Source organism: Apium graveolens, chromosome 8 (assembly GCF_009905375.1).
Source record: "Apium graveolens cultivar Ventura chromosome 8, ASM990537v1, whole genome shotgun sequence".
Classification (NCBI taxonomy): domain Eukaryota; kingdom Viridiplantae; phylum Streptophyta; class Magnoliopsida; order Apiales; family Apiaceae; genus Apium; species Apium graveolens.
The window spans coordinates 30,531,730-30,553,335 of NC_133654.1; positions in this window are offsets into that span (position 1 = coordinate 30,531,730).

Consider the following 21,606-nt stretch of genomic DNA (forward strand, 5'->3'; position numbering starts at 1 on the left):
AATGCCCAGTTATACGAAGTTTATGAAGACTATTCTTTCAAGGAAGGTGAAACTGGATGACCTTGAAACCGTTGCTCTCACAGAAGAATGCAGCGCTGTTCTGCAGCAAAAGTTACCACCAAAACTGAAAGATCCAGGAAGCTTCACCATTCCTTGCACCATTGGCAAACTGACTTTTGACAAGTGCCTTTGTGATTTGGGAGCAAGCATTAATCTGATGCCGTTGTCGATCTTTAAAAAGCTGGATCTGCCTAATCCAAAACCCACATACATGTCGCTACAATTGGCTGACCGTTTCATTACTTACCCAAGGGGCATAGTTGAGGATGTGCTCGTCAAGGTGGATAAGCTCTTCTTTCCAGCAGATTTTGTTATTTTGGATTTTGAGGAAGATAAGAAGATTCCCATAATCTTGGGAAGGCCTTTCTTGGCTACTGGCCGTACCTTGATAGATGTGCAAAAAGGGGAACTTACTATACGGGTCCAAGATCAGGATGTGACCTTCAACGTATTCAAGGCAATGAAATTCCCTACAGAAGATGAGGAGTGCTTAAAATTGGATGTGATTGATTCTGCGGTTACTTCGGAACTCGATCACATGCTAATGTCTGATGTATTGGAAAAGGCCTTAGTGGGGGATTTTGACAGCGATGATGAAGATAGCAACGAGCAATTGCAATATCTGAACGCTTCTCCCTGGAAGCGAAAGCTGGACATACCATTTGAATCTCTTGGTACTTCTGACCTTAAGAACGCTGAAGGGAAGCTCAAACCATCAATAGAGGAAGCGCCTACCTTGGAGCTCAAGCCATTACCTGAGCACTTGAGGTATGCTTTTTTAGGTGATTCATCTACGTTACCTGTTATTATTTCATCTGACCTTTCAGGTAGTGAGGAAGACAAGCTCTTAAGGATTTTGAGAGAATTCAAATCGGCTATAGGATGGACCATAGCAGACATCAAGGGGATAAGTCCTTCATATTGTATGCATAAAATTCTGCTAGAGGAAGGTAGTAAGCCAACTGTGGAACAACAGCGAAGACTGAATCCCATCATGAAGGAGGTGGTGAAGAAAGAAATTCCGAAATGGCTAGATGCAGGCATCATTTATCCTATTTCTGACAGCTCGTGGGTGAGCCCCGTACAATGTGTACCTAAGAAGGGAGGTATCACTGTGGTCGTAAATGAAAAGAATGAGCTCATCCCTACTCGAACAGTTACAGGATGGAGAGTATGCATGGATTATAGAAAATTGAACAAAGCCACAAGGAAGGATCACTTCCCTCTTCCATTTATTGATTAGATGCTTGACAGATTGGCGGGTCATGAGTATTTTTGTCTTCTGGATGGTTATTTCGGGTATAATCAGATTTGTATTGCACCAGAGGATCAGGAAAAGACTACCTTCACTTGTCCATTTGGCACGTTTGCTTTTCGAAGAGTTTCGTTTGGGTTATGTGGCGCCCCGGCCACCTTTCAGAGATGTATGATGGCTATATTCTCTGACATGATTGGAAATAACGTCGAAGTGTTCATGGATGACTTCTCCGTCTTTGGACACTCATATGATGAATGTTTGAATAATCTGCGTGCCGTACTCAAAAGATGCGTGGAAACTAATTTGGTGCTCAATTGGGAGAAATATCATTTTATGGTGCGTGAAGGCATTATCCTTGGGCATAAGGTCTCTAGCAAGGGTCTGGAGGTGGACAAGGCCAAGGTGGGAGTCATTGAAAATCTTCCCCCACCTAATTCTGTGAAAGGAATCCGTAGTTTTCTTGGTCATGCGGGTTTTTATCGGCGATTCATCAAGGACTTTTCAAAGATATCTAAGCCGTTGTGCAATTTGCTTGAGAAAGATGTGCCTTTCAAATTTGATGATGAATGTTTGGCAGCATTCGAGACTCTCAAGAAGAGTTTGATCACTGCACCAGTATTACAGCACCAGATTGGACAGAACCGTTTGAGATGATGTGTGATGCGAGTGATTATGCGGTAGGTGCAGTTCTGGGACATCGCAAGAAAAATCTCTTCCATATGGTCTACTATGCGAGTAAGACTTTAAATGGTGCCCAATTGAACTACACCACTACTGAGAAGGAGCTTTTGGCTATAGTCTTTGGTTTTGAGAAATTTCGATCTTATCTGCTTGGTACGAAAGTAACAGTATTCACTGATCATACAGCTATTCGCTATCTGGTTTCCAACAAGGATTCGAAGCCGAGACTCATTCGTTGGGTGCTTTTACTTCAGGAATTTGAGTTAGAGATCAAAGATAGAAAAGGTACTGAGAATCAAGTAGCTAACCATCTCTCTAGGTTGGAGAATCCCGATTCTACTTCACAAGATAGGACGTTAATCAATGAATCTTTTCCGGATGAGCAGTTGTTTGCAATGCAGGAGGAAGAACCATGGTTTGCAGATATTGTAAACTATCTTGTCAGCAATATAATGCCTCCTAATTTGACATCCGCTCAAAAGAAGAAGTTTCTGCATGAGGTGAAGTGGTATATGTGGGATGAACCATATTTGTTTAGACAGGGAGCTGACCAGATCATCAGGAGATGTATCCCGTTCTGTGAGATGGAGGGGATATTACGAGACTGCCATTCCACGGTTTATGGTGGACACTATGGCGGTGAGAAGACGGCAGCTCGTATTCTGCAAGCAGGTTTTTTCTGGCCTACTTTGTTCAAGGATGCTCATCAGTTTGTCTTAAGGTGTGATCGTTGCCAAAGAGTGGGAAATTTCTCAAGGAAGGATGAGATGCCATTAAATGTGATTCTTAAAGTCGAGGTCTTTGATGTGTGGGGAATCGATTTCATGGGGCCTTTTATCTCGTCTTGCAATAATCAGTAAATCTTGCTGGCAGTCGATTATGTCTCAAAATGGGTCGAAGTTAAAGCTTTACCGACAAATGATGCAAAGGCAGTGCTAAATTTTCTTCATAAGCAAATTTTCACAAGGTTTGGCACACCTCGGGTAATCATAAGTGATGAAGGATCGCATTTTTGCAACCGTAAGTTCACTTCTATGATGCAGCGTTATAATGTGAATCATCGAGTAGCTACTGCCTATCATCCACAAATAAATGGTCAAGCGGAAGTGTCTAACAGAGAGATAAAGCGCATTCTAAAGAAGGTTGTTTGTCCGTCAAGGAAGGATTGGTCTTTAAAGCTCGATGAAGCTGTTTGGGCTTACAGAATAGCATACAAAACTCCACTTGGGATGTCACCGTTTCAGTTGGTGTACGGTAAGGGATGTCATCTACCTGCGGAGCTTGAGCATAAGGCCTACTGGGCATTGAAGAAGTTGAACCTGGATTTAGATGCAGCTGGTAAGAAAAGAATGCTTCAGCTTAATGAACTTGATGAATTTCGACTTCAAGCGTACGAAAATAACAAAATGTATAAGGAAAAGGTGAAGAGGTGGCACGATAGGAAGCTACATCCAAAGTTATTTATGCCAGGGCAACAAGTTCTTTTATTCAACACTCGGCTCCGACTTTTTCCTGGGAAGTTGAAATCAAGGTGGTCTGGACCTTTTATTGTCAAAACTGTGTTTCCACATGGAGCGGTGGAAATTTTTGAGAATGATCCAGACCAAGCATTCAAGGTTAACGGTCAGCGGTTGAAGCACTACTATGGGGACATGGCAAACCGAGAAGTGGTTAGTCCCATTTTGTTGACTACTTGAGAAGGGTACGAAACGTCAAGCTAATGACGAAAAAGAAGCGCTGCGTGGGAGACAACCCATGAATTGTTGTTACAGGAACCCTTAGAAGTTAATAACCTATCCAAAAACACAAAAAAATCAGAAAACAGGGGCTGAAATATTTTTTTTCCAGTGACCCCCTGAGCGCCCGCTCAGCTTTGCTGAGCGACCGCGTAGCAAGCTGAGCGACCGCGCAGCAAGCTGAGCGCCCGCTCAGTTTTGCTGAGCGACCGCTCAGGGGTCAAGTACTAGAATTTTTTTTTCAGTTCAGAAAAAAAAAACACAAAAACAGTTTTAGCCCATAAACCCACGATTTGTTCCCACTACCCCATCATTTTACTCCTTAATTCCCAAACCCTAATCTAATCCACACCCTATATATACATACACCTATCCTACATAACTCCCACAAAACTTCCTACACTTAAACCGTCTCACAAATATCAAAAATCAGTTCTTACACACTTTTATTCACGAATCAATGGCACCCAAGAGAGCACGCACTATTGACAGCAGCAGCACAGTTCCTACTGCTGATTCATCGAGGGGTACTGCTGCAAGGCCTCGGTTAACTGACAGAGCTGCGGAGGAGGAGTACACTAGGCTGTTGGGGAAGCCGATTCTGAAGGAGATGGGGTTTTTACCATCGGGGAGGGATGGTGAGTTGCTGCCCATGATTGCAGAGAAGGGGTGGATAGCTTTTTGTGAGTCACCCGAAGCAGTACCGATGAGCGTTGTTCGCGAGTTCTATGCGAACGCGAAGGCCGAAAAGAATGGGTTTTCTATGGTCCGTGGGCTGACGGTTGATTATCATCCTGCGGCGATTCGCCGTGTGATTGGACAGCGAGAGAGGAAGCCCGAGGAGGAGAACTGGAATGAAAAGACTGCTGAGGATTTTGACTTGGATTTGATTTGTGCGACTCTCTGTCGACCGGGCACAGTTTGGACCTGCAGGACCGGCACTAATGAGTATCGTCACTTTCCGTCGATCGCCATGAACAGGTATGCCCGTGCATGGAATGCATTTATTTGTGCTAAATGAGGAATACTATGTGGACCTTGGTGAGTTTATCTACCAAGGAATTCTGAAGTTTTTGAGGGGAGCGAAGCATATGAACATCCCTTATGCATCTACGGTTACGAAGCTATGCCGAGCAGTGGAAGTGAACTGGCCGGCTCATGAGCAGTTATAGTTGCCAGCAGCTCCGATTGATTCTGGCACTCTGAATGGGATGCAAGAGTGGACCGGTGGTGAGCCTGAGGAGCATGGGCTGGGTTATCGTCTTCCAGGAGGGCGTCCAGCATGAGGTGCTACTATGGCTAGGCCAGGGCGTGATGAGGCTAGTTCTTCGAGAGCTCAGGAGGGTGCTGGGATGGTTGATGCCCAGTATAGGAGGCTTTCACGGTGGATGGATGCCATGTATGAGACGCAGAGCAGGTTTGCTCAGGAGCTCACTCTTGCGTTAGGGACTGCTTTTCGAGGCCTTGGAGCTGATATCCAGTGGCCAGTTTTTGGTGAGGACTCTGCATACCCTCCGTCTGATACTCCACCCACTGAGGGTGATGATGATGATGACTCCGAGTAGGTATACCCTGTGTTCCTTTCTACTACTTTCACTGAGGACAGTAAAGATTTTTAGTTTGGAGGTGGTAGTTAAGGAATATTGTGTGTGTGTCATTTAGTTGCATATTCATGATAATTTAGTTCATATAGTTGCATAATTTATGCCATATAGTTTTTTTTATGAATGTCATGTAGCTCATGCATTTACCATGATCCCTTTTGCAATGATTTATCGACTGAATTATGATATTGATGCGAGTGTAGTGATAGCATTAAAGTGATATTAAGTTATGTAGGTTGATATGCATGCTAGAAACAATTGTAAGTCCACTAAGTCTTAGAGAATGCGTAAGGGCTAGATTGTTGTTATGATTTGGTTGTTTTCAAGGTCAATCTACTTATTATGCTTAGAATTCGATTATAGGTTCTTAGTGATAAAGACATGAAAAAGAAAAAATTTTGGAGAAAAAAATATGGAAGTTGTTGCTAGTTGTGGCTAGGCGTCAAATGGCTAGTAGCCGGCTCGCATATGGTGCGAGTAGTCTAGGGTTGAGCAAGATGGAGCAAAACGCACTTGCTCAGAAGTATAAAAAAAAAATTGCATAATTGATCAAGAGTGGGCTCTTTGGTATTCGAGTTATTAAGTTCTTAGGGGACTTTGTGCCTAGTGACTTAAGGCTTTTAGAGTCTGGGATCCGCTAACCTAACGCTCGTTACATGGATACCATTGTATAAGTCTTTTGTGGACCTCACTCATTGCACGGTCTAATAAGCATTTGAGTTGTAAATAAAAAGCACGATTCCGTAGTAAGCTCCAGAGTTCTTGTAGTGTTGTATATCACTTTGTGCCTAGAATTTTTTATTCTTTGTATAATCGTAGGATTGCCTTGAGGATAGTCTAGTCAAAGTAATTGGTCTAGTTCCGAAGCATATCTGTTAAGCATTTGCACACGCCATGTTTCTAGCTGTATGTCCGTTTGCATGAGTTTATTGATCTTTAGTTGTCTAACTGCATTCGTTGGGATGTGGCAATTTGGTTGATTAATTGTAGTAAGGGGGATCGCTGCATTTTCATATAGATTGCATTCATGCATGTTTTTATTTGTTTTTGAGTCTGTGACGCTTGAGGACAAGCATCGATTTAAGTTTGGGGGTGTGATAAGTGGCATTTTATACCACTTAGAGCGTCTTAAAATGGCTTAAATTGGTGTCTTGAAATCAAGTATTTTGTGTATTTGATGCGTTTTTCTAGTGTTTATGCATTTCAGGGTTTTAGTTGTATTTCGGGGGAGGAATCATCAAGAATAAGCCTTGGCATGTGTTCACCATTGCGAGAGGAAAGAAACGGGCAGATTACGGTGAAGAAACGGAGCGAAATCAGAATTTTTCCAGTAGAGGTCTGAGCGCCCGCTCAGCATTGCTGAGCGGCCGCGCAGCAAGCTGAGCGCCCGCTCAGCTATGCTGAGCGCCCGCTCAGCTATGCTGAGCGGCCGCGCAGGGTCGGGAAAAAAAACAATTATTTTAGGACTTCTACTTCTGTTTGGTTTCCACTTCTATGTAATCTGAGTTTTATGGGACTATTATATTAGTAGATTTGAGACGTTTTCACAAGTGTGGATTGAAGAAGATTGTGTTTTTACGCAAGGAGTGAAGGAGATAAGGAAGAAGACCGATTTAGCACACCGCAACGAAGAGGAAGCATATTTTCTTGTGAGTCTTGTTTCGTTGTAACGTTGGATGTTAGTTTTCTTGCTTTGAACTTATTTACTCTTGTGACGTACTCTGTTTTAATATAATTAGTTTAGTTATTATTTTCTTGTGTTTGTTTATCATGATTTCATATGAACCCATGATGACGATAAGTGTTATTATGGGCTAATCATCATCATGGGGTTGCAACGGATTTATTATGGAATTCTTTAGTTAATTGTTTAATACTTTAGTGTGTGATGATTGTATGATATCTAGTATTGGTTGTGCGTATTCGTCTTATGTGCGTCGCGAACATATAAGATAGGGTGTTAATCTCTTGTGAAGCGACGGTGGATCTTGAGATTTAGAACTTGCCATGCTAGCATAGGATCATGTACGTTGTGCATGATTAGTGGGTAACTCTAACAGTTTTATTTGCCCTATGTAATCAAAAGGAATAACTTGTGCTTAAATCGTTGTGTTGTCAATTTCTGTAGACATATGGGAACTCAACATAATTGATGACTATTCAACTTCTATCTTAATTGTGGATGCTTGGTAGAATGGTATTAGTACAATGAAAGTTGGCTTTTATCAGTTTCGTGTTATTCGATTAATATCATCACTGTCACATGCTAAAGGTAATAACAATGGCTATAGAAGGAAGTAATAATGAAGTTGTGATCTCATGAGTGTTTTATTATTGATAAATTAAAGTGTTAGTTAAGTGATTAATTAAGTAGTTAATTATAGTTAATATTTAATCAACAATTTTAAGTGTTAGTATCTTAACATTGAGAAGTAATCATACATTGGTGAGTGAGTTTAATTAGACAATAATTTAGTCTGAGTCTCTGAGGGAACGAACTAGAAAGTATTCTATATTACTTGCGAACGCGTATACTTGCGTGAATATTAGTGCGTGTTTTCGCCCTAACATATGGCCTCATTTATGGTACCGTGAATCATTTGGTATTTCAACCAGAGCGATGTTATCATAAAAGGGTGAGTCAACATAACTTGTGGGAGTTTCTTTCTTCAATGGATTTGGAACGCCTGGGATTCTTTCAATTAAATCCCTTACTTCTTTCAATTCTTTTTTGAATTCTTCCGCAATGTGGTTTCGAGATCTCGTACTCCCGTGGCGTGACCTTCTTCTATCAGTATCTCCTTGTCGATCATCATGATCATCATATCATTGCTCATCACGTTGCTTATCTATGTCATCCTCGTTATTTGGTACGTCCTCTACGTCCTCTATCTCAATGATATCATCAGTCCCGTTTGTTGCCCCTTCATGTTGATTCCATTTCTTTACATCATCCATGTCCAGGCGTCTAACCACACTTGGGATTATCTTCTTCGTTGTTGTTTTGGTCTTCGATTTGGCCGTGGTTAGTTCTTTCTTCAGTCTTTCATTTTCAGAGCGTATCTTCTCCATCTCCTCTTATAATCTCTTCAACATTGCTGCCATCTCTTTCTTGCTCTCAGCCCCAGCTCCTTGATTAATGACCTGCTCATCTAAATTGTCACCTGCCATCCTAGTATAACAATCAAATTCTTACCAAGTTTTCCATAGACGGCGCCAATTGTTTTTACCAAATTTTGTAGGTTAAATGCTAAGGTTGGTTGATTGTTTTGATCTTATAATGTAACTTGTTAGGCCCTTAATCAATTGTAGGGGGGGTGAATACAATTATTACAATCTATTCAACAAAGCTTCAACAGAATCAACAATTTTTATATTACCAGATAAAAACTTATTACAAACGTACTCTCTCGAAAGGATGAACAATTATCCTTGAGAGCTTCTATAACAATGTCACAATGCTTATAGCATGAACCTAAACTATGATTTATATAGAACACAACTACCAATGTATAAGGAATCATATTCTATTAACAACAAGTAAACCAATACAATTGCTTCTGAGATAAAGTCCTTCACCGCATTGAGTTCCTAATTCCTTTTCCTCCTCGAAGATCAACTGATGTGACAAATACTGATTTCATTATTCATTGACATCATCATCCGTCAAAATCATCATTCTTTGATATCCTATCATCCGTTGATATTTCATCATCCGTTGATATCATCAGCATCTGTTGATATATAAGTTCTGAAGTGAACTTCTGATAGTTTCTGTTTGATATCATCAATTGCTCCTAACAATCTCCCCCAACTTGTTCATTATAGAAATATGGACAAGTTCCAATTGATGATGTTAAAACTATCTAAATGTAGGAATCAAGTATGAATATTCAATCTTGCTTCAGTGATCATCAGACTTTAACTCTTCATCCTGAACTACTTCTTTAACTTGAGCAATGTTAGAGGTTAATTCCACTTCCTCAGCTCAGAATGCTTCCAAAAATCTTCCTTCTTTGACCAGCTTGGATGATTTCTGCTTCAACTTAATTTTCTTAAGTATCATGAGCTTGAACTACTGTATAGATTGAATCTATCAGAGTTTGAGATTTACATTCCTTAGATACTGACTCCAGCTTTGGCTTTGAAATCCTTGACTTTTCTGCTATCTTCTCTTTTCCTTTAAGCTTCTTGTTAGCAGTTCCAATAGCTTGTGATCTGAGAGATCTTTCATCTTCTTCCTGACTAATTTCCATTATAACTATACCTATGGTTGGTCTGTTAGAAGGATCATCTTCATAAAGTACTTGAGAGACAACAACCATATCAACATTTCCTGTCTTCATAGAATTTCTAAAGTCTTTCTTCATTTGCCTTAGCTGTTCATGATCAACTCTGGGATTTTCTTTTGAAAATATTCTTCTACTCACCTCAGAGTCAAATAATTACATCTTTGGATCCTTGTAGAACATAGTTGTCTTTCTTCCTTTAACTTTCAGAGTTTGAAGATTTTGCTTGCTTCAGCACCAGCTTCTCTCTCCAGAATACCTTGGTCTTCATCAACAACAATTGTGACTTGTGAAGATTGTTACATTTTAGTAGTCACAGTCAAATCTTCAACTCTTTTTTCATTCCTCTTGCTTCCTCTTTACTGTCTAGACTGAAATCTAGTGATTGCTTTTGATGAACCACTAACTCTAACTAGCTCTTCACCTCTCCTCCTTTTGCTTTCCTTCTGATCCCCCTTATTAGCTCCATCAGGATTTTCATCATCAGTACTTATCAATGACAGATGCTTGCATTTAGATTTAATAATTTTCTCCTAATTTTGGCATCATCACCAAGCAGTGGAGAAAGAATCAACTGCATTGAATTATGTACTTGTGTAAGTTGATCAGACATTTGAGCTTGATGAGCTATTAATCTAGCTTGACTGGCTTCAATTACAGTTTTTTGGAAACTATTGGTGAAATTTATTTTAGAATTTCTTGATGAGTAAGCAGTTTTGAAGCAATCAATGATTCTTTGATCTGATTGGTTTGAGTAGTAGTTGCTTCATGAGCTATGTGTAAGGATCTGACAACTAAAGTTGATGCTTTCAGATGATTCAGCACATCAGGATTTGTAATTTTCTGTTCTTCTGTTTCCAGATGTTCAATTGCTTGTGTTCTAGAAATAGCATATGTATCATCTTTCCAATAAGCATTCCAGAGATTATCAGAACAATCCTGCTTCTTCTTAGCATCTAACTCTTTCATTCTATGTTGTCTCACATGCAGAGGCATATCTTCAGGAAAGAAAAGACCATCCTCGAGATCTAAAATGGCATTAGATACTTGAGTTTCTTTACCATCATTAGATTCCTCAATAGCAGCTGAATCTTGCACTAATTGCTGAACTTTATCACCAGCTTCAACATGCATAATAAAATGAGAAATTGGTGCAATATATGATCCAGTAACTTCAGAAGCTTCCATACCTTCAACAGTTATCTCCACATCTTTAAGTATTGTAGGTAAATGAATTGGAGCTTCAAATCTAGCTTCCTGGAGCTCAAGTCCTGTAGAATGTTGTGGTGATTCTGAAATAGATGAATCTTTATGAATGGACTGTTGAGCTACTACATCTTCAGCAACAACAGGGATTTCCTCAGGTGATTGAAAAGTAGAGTAAATGGACCGTTTTTCAACAAAAATAGGGATTATCTCATGTGGTGGAATAGTAGAATGTATGGACTGTAAGAAAGTATTAGTACTTAGACTTGCAGGGAGATTAATAGCCTTTGGCACATCAGAGTTTTCCTGATATTCAAAAGACTGATGTTCAGCATCTGTTCCTTTAGTACTCTGAACATCTGCAAACATATATCAAATAAAACTTAATCTCTATATTCTTTTATAGTAGTCTCAATACTCCTCTCACCACACATCTCATGACTTTTAATAACCAGAGCTTCCTCACAAGGATTACTAAATCCTATTTCTCATCTACCTCTCCTTTTTCCAGGAAGAATCCTGCCTCTCTTAAATTCTGTTTTTCTCTCAATCTTTACTCACATCTCACAGAAAAAGGCTCAGAAAGATTATCCTACAGAAATAAGAGGTGGCTAAAGAAGGGTGATCTGTGATCATATAACTAGAGGTAATCCTTAACTAAGGTCTAGATGTAATCATGTCAATAGGATTTATATCATGAAAACCATACAATAAATGCTGAAAGAACTAAATCGGTATTTAAAATAATTCTAATAAAGTAACACCAGTATTTATACCTTGTGAATTCACAATTAGGCTCACTGTAGATATTGTGGTTATGACAGTTGTTGTCCATCAATAATGAGAACCTCCATTTGAATCAGAGAGGATTTGATCAGGTTACTGTCATATACCATGATCTCAAACCTTGTTCTTCTTGCAAAGAACTAACACTTGAATGTGTTTATTAAAAGCTATCACAGAGTTTTCAGTAAAAACTGATGAAACCTCTATGTCACTGTTAGTATCATTAAGATCTACCTCAGCAAGTAGTCTCTAACCAACTAAATGTTGTTTTTGAGTAGTGAACATAATTCAAGAATTATGGCACTTGATTTTTAGAAACATTTGAGAAAAGAATTCAAGTGTTTCAGTTGTGAGAAGAAATTTAAGATGTAAGATATATAACTTTAAGAATTGAGTATGAGCAACTTTCTTGAATAGAAAAAGAAAGTCTCAAAAGTATGTCTTGAAAAGACATGTTTGGATAGTTAAGTGCAATCAAAGATAATAATTCTCTGTGATTAAGAATTAAATCTTCCTTAAATTTCCTCTTTAACAACAGTTACTACTTCCTGTAGTGCTCAATCTGTACTGAAGTGGTCACATGAACTTAAACAGAGATTAGTTTATTCACATGCACTAAAAAATATCTGAAGTTTAGCATGTAGTACTGATTTGGATTTAACATTTAAAAGCATTGAAGCACACATACACAAGAAAGTAAACAAGTAATCACTTAGAAAGCAAAGAAGTTTAAAGACTTTCATTAATAATGAAGAAAATGAATACAAAGCAGAATCATAAGATAATCCTAACATAAGCTAGAAACTATCCTATCTTCAACTTCTTCATAGCTTCTTGCTTCTTCATGGCTCTGCGGTGATAAATTCCCGAGATAGTTGATAAGTGGCATTTTATACCACTTAGAACGTCTTATAATGGCTTGAATTGGTGTCTTGAAATCAAGTATTTTGTGTATTTGATGCGTTTTTCTAGTGTTTTTTGCATTTCAGGGTATAACTTGTGTAATTAGGGAGATTTCATCATAATAAGCCTAGGGAAGTACTTGGAATCAGTTGCGGGGAGTTGTGCGAAGAATTCAGCAAAATCAGAAGCAGAAAGTGGAATTTTCCAGAAGGTGTGCAGGCGCCCGCCTGGAGACTACAGGCGACCGCCTGGAGAGCAGGCGCCCGCATGGGATTGGAGGCGGCCGCCTGGGGTCGGAATTTTAGATTTTGGATTTTCTAATTTGAGTTCTATTGGGCTTCTGACGGCGCTGTTTCTTGTGAACTCTTATATAAGTAATCTTGGGAGACGTTTTCACAACAAACAAGGAGCAAGTAACAAGGAAAGAAGATTAAGAAGACCGTTTTAGCACGCAATAATGAAGAAGAGGAAGCATACATTATCTTGTGATTCTTTTAATTCATTGTAACAGTGGATGCTAGTTTTCTTTACTTTGAACCTTAATACTCTTGTGACGTACTCTGTTTTTATTAAGTATTTTTATTAGTTTATATCGATGTGTTATTATCATGTTTTCATATGAACCCATGGTGACGATGAGTTCTATCATGGGCTAATCGTGATCATGGGGTCGTAACAGATTTACTATGGATTTCTTTAGTTAATTGTTTAATAACTTGGTATGTGATGATTGTATGATATCTAGCATAGGTTGTGCTTATTCGTCTTATGTTCGTCGTGAACATATAAGATAGCCTGTTAATCTCTTGTGAAGCGACAGTGAATCTTGAGATTTAGAATTTGCAATGCTAGCATAGGTTCATATATTGTATGCATGATTAGTGGGTAACTCTAACCGTTTTACTTGCCATGTGTAATCATAAAGAATAACTTGTGCTTAAATCGTTATGTTGTTAAATTCTGTAGACATATAGGGTCTCAACATAATTGATGCCTATTCAACTTCTATCTTAATTATGGATGCTTGGTAGAATGGTATTTGTGCAATGAAAGTTGGCTTTTATCAGTTTCGTGTTGTTCGATTAATATCATCACCGTTACATGCTAAGGGTAATAACAATAACTATTGAATGAAGTAGTAATGAAGTTATGATCTCATGTGTGTTTAATATTGTTAATTCAATTGTTAATTTAAGTGTTTAATTCTAGTAGTTAATAATTAGTTAATCAACCTTAAGTGTTATTGTCTTGACATTGAGAAATAATCGTATATTGGTGAGTAAGTGTTAATTAAATATAATTAATCAGAGTCTCTGTGGGAACGAACTAGAAATCATTCTATATTACTTGCGAACGCGTATACTTGCGTGAATTATTAGCGCATGCTTTGTGCCTAACAAGTTTTTTGGCACCGCTGCCGGGGACTCGGTATTAATTTGTTTAGTTTATGTACTTGCCATCAGTGGTCATTAGGACTCATTGATTAAGACTTGTTACTTACTATTTCCGGTTGTGTTTCAGGTACTCTAGCGAGTGTTTATACAAACATGTTCTCGCACTCGCAAGATGACTCTAGATACGGCTGAGGAGACAGATTCACTTCTTGACATTCCGGAGAAGTTAGATTTTGAAGATTCGGATAGAGAGAGTGAAAAGAAAGAACCGGTAATCATGGTTGATCGTATAGTTCCAGCAGATCCAGCTCTTATGGACTTTTCTCGGCCTAAAATTGATGACATTCAGTCAAGCGTCATTCATCCGACTATTCAGGCCAATACTTTCGAAATCAAGCCGGGCACTATTCAGATGGTGCAGAATTCTGTTTCTTTCGGAGGTGCTATGACTGAAGATCCCAATATGCATATCAGGAATTTTGTCGAGATCCGCAGTACTTTCAAATATAATGGTGTCACTGATGAGGCTATCAAGCTGAGGCTTTTCCCGTTCTCTCTTAGGGATAAAGCTAAGGACTGGTTACATTCTTTACCAGCTGGGTCCATCACTACTTGGGAAGATCTTGCGCAAAAGTTTCTGGTGAAGTTCTATCCAATGGCCAAGACTGCAGCTATGAGGAGTGCTCTTCCTCAGTTTGCGTAACAACCAAAAAAATCTATGTGCGAAGCTTGGGAGCGCTATAAGGAGATATTGAGAAAGTGTCCACATCATGGTATGCCTGACTGGATGGTGATCACTGGGTTCAAAAATGGTTTGGGGGCCCAATCTCGGCCCATGCTCGATGCAGCTTCTGGAGGCGCCTTGTGGGCCAAAAGCTATACTGAGGCCTATAATATTATTGAAACTATGGCTGCAAACGAGTATAAAAACCTAACTCAAAGGATGATGCCTGGGAAGGTAGTAGGTATTCTGGAAGTTGATGCAGCTACAGCTATCACAGCGTAGCTCCAAGCGCTGTCTATGAAGGTCGATTCTTTAGCCAACTATAGAGTCAATCAAATAGCTATTGTCTGTGAGCTTTGTGCAGGCTCTCATGCTATGGATCAGTGTTCTCTTGTTAATGAATCTGTTCAGTATGTGAACAATTATTAGCGACCGCAGCAGCCTGTGCCAGCTACTTATCATCCTAATAACAGAAATCATCTCAATTTCAGCTGGAGCAACAATCAGAATGCCGTTCAGTAACCATTTCAGCAAGCTGTAAGTAAACAGTTTAATCCACCCGGATTCCAGCAACCTCAACAATATGCTCAAAGGTAATCATATCCTCAACAATGAGGTGCTGCTCCACCTTCTAGTACTGATTTCGAGGAACTAAAGTTGTTGTTTTAAAGTCAGGCTGTTTCTATCAAGACCTTGGAGAATCAAATCGGTCAAATAGCCAATGCCTTGCTCAATCGTCAACCTGGCACACTTCCCAGCGATACTGAAGTGCCAGGCAGGAAGGAAGCTAAAGAGCAAGTCAAAGCTGTTACCTTAAGGTCTGGAAAAGTTGTTGATGCTGCAAAAGTAAAAGATAGAGAAGCCGAAGTTGTAGATGAAGAAGAAAAGCTAAAGGAGAAAGAGGGGGACCGATGAAGACTACTATTGAATACACTCTGCTTGAGGGTAATATAGGGGAGAAATAGCTCTATCCTCCACCACCTTTTCCTAAGAGATTGTAAAAATAAAAGCTGGATAAGCAATTTGGTAAGTTTCTGGAGGTGTTCAAGAAACTTCACATCAACGTACCTTTCGCTGAGGCTCTGGAGCAAATGCCTAGTTATGCTAAATTCATGAAAGGTATTCTTTCAAGGAAAATGAAACTGGATGATCTTGATACCGTTGCTCTAACGGAAGAGTGCAGTGCTGTGTTGCAACAAAAGTTACCTCCAAAGCTTAAGGATCTATGTAGCTTCACCATTCCTTGCACCATTGGCAAGTTGTCATTCGACAAATGCCTTTGCGATTTGGGAGCAAGCATCAATCTGATATCGTTGTCTATCTTCAAAAAACTGAATTTTCCTGATTCGAAGCTCACCTACATGTCTCTACAATTGGCTGATCGTTCTATTACATACCCACGAGGCATCATGGAGGACGTGTTAGTAAAGGTGGATAAGCTCATCTTTCCTGCAGACTTTGTCATTCTGGATTTCGAGGAAGATAAGATGATTCCCATAATCTTGGGAAGACCTTTCTTGGTTACAGGCAGTACCTTGATAGATGTGCAAAAAGGTGAACTTACTATGAGGGTGCAAGTTCAGGATGTAACATTCAATGTATTCAATGCAATGAAATTCCCTACAGAAGATGAGGAGTGCTTCAAGGTGGATTTGATTGATTCTGCAGTAACTTCAGAGCTTGATCATGTACTAAGGTCTGATGCCTTAGAAAAAGCCTTATTGGGGGAATTTGACAGTGAAGATGAGGAAGGCAATGAGCAACTACAATATTTAAATGCTTCTCCTTGAAAATGAAAGCTAGACATGCCATTTGAATCTCTTGGTAATACTGATCTCAAGAATGCTGAGGGAAAGCTCAAACCATCTATTGAGGAAGCACCTACTTTGGAGCTTAAACCATTGCCTGAACACTTGAGGTATGCTTTTTAGGTGATGCATCTACTTTGCCTGTTATTATTGCATCTGACCTTTCAGGTAGTGATGAGGACAAGCTCTTAAGGATATTGAGAGAATTCAAATCGGCCATCAGATGGACTATAGAAGATATAAAAGGGATCAGCCCTTCGTACTGCATGCATAAAATTCTGCTAGAGGAAGGTAGCAAGCCGACTGTTGAGCAAAAGCAAAGACTTAATCCCATCATGAAAGAAGTGGTGAAGAAAGAAATTCTAAAGTGGCTGGATGCAGGAATCATATATCCTATTTCTGACGGTTCTTGGGTGAGCCCCGTGCAATGTGTACCTAAGAAAGGAGGTATTACTGTGGTAGCAAATGAGAAGAATGAGCTCATCCCCACTCGAACAATCACAGGATGGAGGGTATTCATGGACTACAGGAAGTTGAATAAATCCACGAGGAATGATCACTTCCCTCTTCCATTTGTTGATCAGATGCTTGATAGATTGGCTGGTCATGAGTATTATTGTCTTCTGGATGGCTATTCGGGCTACAATCAGATTTGCATTGCACCAGAAGATCAAGAAAATACTACTTTCACTTATCCATTTGGCATGTTTGCTTTTCGCAGAGTTTCTTTTGGCTTATGTGGTGCACCTGCCACTTTTTAGAGATGCATGATGGCTATATTCTCTGAAATGATTGGAAATAATGTCGAAGTGTTCATGGACGACTTCTCCGTCTTTGGACATTCATTTGATGAATGTTTAAATAATCTCCGTTTGGTGCTCAAAAGGTGTGTGGAAACTAATTTGGAGCTCAATTGGGAAAAATGTCACTTCATGGTGCAACAAGGCATCATTCTTGGGCATAAGGTCTCTAGCAAGGGCCTTGAGATGGATAAAGCCAAGGTGGGGGTCATTGAAAATCTTCCGCCACCTATTTCTGTTAAAGGAATTCATAGTTTTCTTGGTCATGTGGGTTTTTATCGGCGTTTCATCAAGGACTTCTCTAAGATAACTAAGCCGTTGTACAACTTGCTCGAGAAAGATGTGCCTTTCAAATTTGATGATGAATGCTTGGCAGCATTAGAGACTTTCAAGAAGAGTTTAATAATTGCACCAGTTATTACGACACCTGATTGGAGAGAACCTTTTGAGGTGATGTGCGATGCAAGTAATTATACAGTGAGAGCAGTTTTTGGGCAGCGCAAGAATAATATCTTTCATGTGGTCTACTATGCTGGTAAGACGCTAAATGGAGCTCAAATGAACTACACCACTACTGAGAAGGAGCTCTTGGCTATAGTTCTTGGTTTCGAAAAATTTCGATCTTATCTACTTGGGACAAAGAGACGGTGTTCACTGATCACGCTGTCATTCCCTATCTGGTCTCAAAGAAGGATTCGAAGCCTAGAATTATTCATTGGGTGCTCTTGCTACATGAATTTGAGTTGGAGATCAAGGATCGAAAAGGTACTGAAAATCAAGTAGCTGACCATCTCTCTAGATTGGAGAATCCCGATTCTACTTCACATGATAAGACATTGATCAACGAATCTTTTTCGGATGAGCAGTTTTTCGCAATTCAAGAGGAAGAGCCATGGTTCGCAGACATTGTGAACTATCTTGTCAGCAATATAATGCCTCCTAATATGAATGCGACTCAAAAGAAGAAGTTTCTGTATGAGGTGAAGTGGTACATATGGGATGAATCATATTTGTTTAGACAAGGAGCTGACCAGATTATCAGGAGATGTATCCCATTCTGTGAAACAAAGGGGATATTACGAGACTGTCATTCCACAGTTTATGGTGGTGAAAAGACAGCAGCTCGTATTTTTCAAGCAGGGTTTTTTTGGCCCACGTTGGTTAAAGATGCACATCAGTTCTTTTTAAGGTGTGATCGTTGCCAAAGAGTTGAGAATATTACTAGAAAGGATGAGATGCCTTTAAATGTGATGTTTGAAGTTGAGGTCTTCGATGTTTGGGGAATCAATTTCATGGGACCATTTATCTCGTCCTGCAATAATCAGTACATCTTGCTGGCAGTCGATTATATCTCGAAATGGGTAGAAGTCAAGGCTCTACCGATGAATGATGCAAAGGTAGTGTTGAGTTTTCTTCATAAGCAGATATTCACAAGGTTTGGAACACCACGAGTTATCATAAGTGATGAAGGGTCATATTTCTGCAATCGTAAGTTCACTTCTATGATGCAACGCTATAATCTAAATCATCGCATCACTATTGCCTATCATCCGTAAAGTAATGGTCAAGCTGAAGTGTCTAATAGAGAGATCAAGTGCTATCTAGAGAAAGTTGTTTGTCCGTCAAGGAAAGATTGGTCTTTGAAGCTCGATGAAACTGTTTGGACTTATAGAATAACATACAAGACTCCACTTGGGATGTCCCCGTTTCAACTTGTCTATGGTAAGGGATGTCATTTACCTGCGGAGCTTGAGCATAAGGCTTATTGGGCATTGGAGAAGTTAAACCTTGATCTAGATGCAGCTGGGAAGAAGCGAATGCTTCAGTTAAATGAACTCGATTAATTTTGACTTCAAGCGTACGAAAACAACAAAATGTACAAGGAAAAAGTAAAAAGGTGGCACGACAGGAAGCTATCTCCTAAGTCATTCGTGTCGGGGTAATAAGTTCTTTTATTCAACTCTCGTCTCCGACTTTTTCCTGGAAAGTTGAAATCAAAGTGGTCTGGACCATTTATCGTTAAAACTGTGTTTCCACATGGAGCGGTGAAGATTTTTGAGAACGATCCGGGCCAAGCATTCAAAGTTAATGGTCAGAGATTGAAGCACTATTATGGGGATACACAAACCGTGAAGTGGTTAGTGCCGTTTTATCGTCAACTTGATCGAACTACTCTACGTCAAGCTAATGACGTAAAAGAAGCGCTTCTTGGAAGGCAACCCAAGATATGAGACAATAGGAACCCTTAGAATTTAGTACTCTATCCAAAAACCCAAAAAAATCAGAAAAAGCTGGCTGAAAAATATTTTTTCCACGGACCTTGCAGGCGCCCGCCTACGGGTTCCAGGCCGCCGCTTGCTGGCAGGCGCCTGCCTGCTGGTTCCAGGCGACCGCCTGCGGACCTGAGTTTTGAAAAATTCGGTTTTCAGCTTATTAAAAAAATAGAAAAACACAAAAAACACAACCACAGCACTACAAACCCCATTACCCATGATTTTCTTCTTACAAATTAGCCACAACCCCACTCCTAATCTAATTCTAACCTTAATCCTACCTTATATACACTCAACCTCTCCATATACCTCTAATATACTTTCAACTTACAAACCCTTTCCTACACACAAACCACAACTCTACAACTCTTATTCTCAGTTTCAATGGCACCAAAGAGATCTCAAACTGTCGATAGCAGCAGCACCATTCCGACTGCTGATTCTTCAAGGGGTACTGCTGCGAGGCGCCGATTGGTGGATAGGGCTGCTGAGGAGGAGTATGCTAGGCTTCTGACTAAGTCGATTCTGAAGGAGAGGGGGTTTTTGCCATCGGGGAGGGATGGTGAGTTATTGCCGATGATTGTAGAGAAGGGTTGGATGACTTTTTGCGAGTCACCTGAGGCGGTCCCGATGAGTATGGTTCGCGAGTTGTATGCGAACTCTAAGGCCGACAAGAATGGGTATTCTGTTGTTCGTGGGCTTACTGTTGATTATCAGCCTATGGCGATTCGCCATGTTATAGGGCAGCGACAAAAAAAGCCCCAAGAGGAGAATTGGAATGAGAAGACCCCTAAGGATTTTGACTCAGATTTGATTATTTCTACTCTCTGTCAGCTGGGCATGGTGTGGAAGTTTAAGACAGGATCTAACGAGTATCGTTCTTTTCCGGCTGTTACGATAAACAGGTATGCCCGTGCATGGAATGCCTTTATTTGTGCTAATATTTTGCCTTCTTCGCATGCACATGAGGTTACAGTTGAGTGAGCCAGGTTATTGTGGGGGATTTTGAATGAAGAGTATTATGTGGACCTTGGTAAGTTCATCTACCAAGGGATTTTGAAGTTTTTGAGGGGGAGGACGCATTACAACATCAGTATGCCTCTATTGTCATGAAGCTGTGTAAGGCAGTTGGAGTCCGCTGGCCTTCTTATGGGCAGCTGCAGATGCCGGCCGCTCTTAATGATTCATCGATGCTAAATGCGATGCAGAAGTGGACGGGTGGAGAGCCCGAGGAGCATGGTTTGGGATATCATCTCCCTGGAGGACGTCCAGCAGCTGGTGCTACGATGGCTAGGCCCAGTCAAGCTCATGGTGAGGCAGGTTCTTCTCGAGCCCAGGGAGGAGATGGTTCAGGGATGGCTGATGTCCAGTATATGAGGCTTTCCAGGAGGATGGATGCGATGTATGAGTCGCAGAGTAGGTGTAATGCCCTTCAGACCCGGGGTATAAGTCTGGGGGTTACTAGCTAATCACCAAACCTGTTCAATCTAATTAGCAATTAATAAAGAAATGAAACTAAACCCCTTTAACACTATCCAGGATATTTTTAGGTTGAAGTATGAAAACAAGAACCACTAACTACTTTATTACAACCCAAATTCAAAATCTCACAAACTCTTTTTATTACAAACCATCGTCTAATCAGTTTTAAACTATGTTCATCTTTTATTCAAACACACACACACTAACTATCTACACACCACCTGTTCGGGCAACTCAAAGCTTTCTTCTTGGATTGGGATCAACACCTTGGGTATGAGAGGATGCCGAGGCTTGACCCGCTTCTTTACCACTCGAGTCCTAATGGGTTTCATATTCCTTCTTAACTGAAAACAATAAGGTGAATAACAACAAAAAGGGTGAGCCAAAAATTGCTCAACAAGTCCGCAAAATATAAATAGTGTTAAAACATTTTAAATGAATTCGTCGCCCGGGTATATCTGTAAAGATATAATCCCACAAGAATAGAAAGAAGGCCATTACTGGCGAGTACAAATGAACTAAACTGGACACAAGTTGGCATCTATATTCTACTGATAAGTCAGAATATAATGCAGATCTATATCTCAATATATAGATACAGT